Genomic DNA, 1,252 nt, shown 5'->3' on the forward strand with positions numbered 1-1,252 from the left:
TTTATGAATTAAATCCCGTTTGGAACAAAGGGAATTCTGGACTTCCATGAGCTGTGCCCCTGCGGCTGCTGTTAATGGTTAATTGCCCTTTCCAGCTGGATCTGGCTGGGGCTGGATGACGGAGGTTGGGAATCACCTCTGCAGGGGCAGGAGCTGGGGAAGGGCTTGGTGCAGCCCCTGGAATCCTGCAGGGATGGGATGTGGAGCCTGGCTTGGATTGGGTTCCAGAGGCCGAGGGGTGGCTCCATCCTAGCTCCATGCACCAACATGTTGGTGATTCCTCATGCCATCTCCAAGTGTCCAGATCCAGGCTCTATCCCTGATCTGGATCCCACATTCTCCTTGTGTTAAGAGCAAGTCTTGCTGCCAAAGTGTCCATCCTGCCAGGAAGACACCAGGATATGAATCCCAAATGAAGGTACTTCCCAATTCAGCTTCCAGAAATGCAGCCAGGAGCAACATCTGAAGATCTCCGGAGTGGAAAACCTCCCTGGATGTGCCCAGTGGTGCTACCCTGCTTCCCATCACCCTGAAGCTGGCAGGAAGGGAGGATACAAGAATTCCTGGTCTGGCTCCATGCCCACAGCTGTGCTCTGCTCCGTGTGCCACGTCCGGGCAGGATCCAGGGAACAAACCCTCCCTGAGACCAGGAATTTTGGTGTTAATTACTGCACAGATGGAATTAGATCCCTGGGAAAACAGCCCTGATGTACCCTCAGAGCTGTTGGGATGAGGACTCCCAGGAATGTGGTGCCTCCAGCCATGCTCCATGGGGCCAAGGGGGTTGTCCCAGGTGTTGTGGGGCTCCTTGGAGCATGGTGAAGGGCATCTCCCTCCACGTTTTCCAGGTCCAGGGGTGTAGGAGAGGAGCAGGTGGTGGCTGGAACACTGGGAAGAGGAGGAGGAGGAACTTGCTGGAGAGGTTTCTGTGGGATCTCAGGGAGTTCGGGAGGTGATTTGGGAAGGGAAGGCAAAGGGGGATGTGCCCTGGAGAGGGACACAGAGCAGGTGGAGAGCATCCAGGTGGGATCAAATCCAGCTTCCATGGAGCTTGGATCAACCTGCTCATCCCCAGGGATTGGGATCCGTGACATCCAGCAGTTAGTCCAAGACACGAGTCCCTGTGGTGCACAGTGTGGCCAGAAGAGATGAGGAGGAGAACGGAGCGGGCAGCAGGGAGGGAGCACGATATCCATGGATAAATCCAGCCGGGAAGCAGCCCCCGCTCCGCGCCGCCGGCACCGAGAGGGTT

This window comes from Acanthisitta chloris, unplaced genomic scaffold (assembly GCF_000695815.1).
Source record: "Acanthisitta chloris isolate BGI_N310 unplaced genomic scaffold, ASM69581v1 scaffold35329, whole genome shotgun sequence".
NCBI lineage: Eukaryota > Metazoa > Chordata > Aves > Passeriformes > Acanthisittidae > Acanthisitta > Acanthisitta chloris.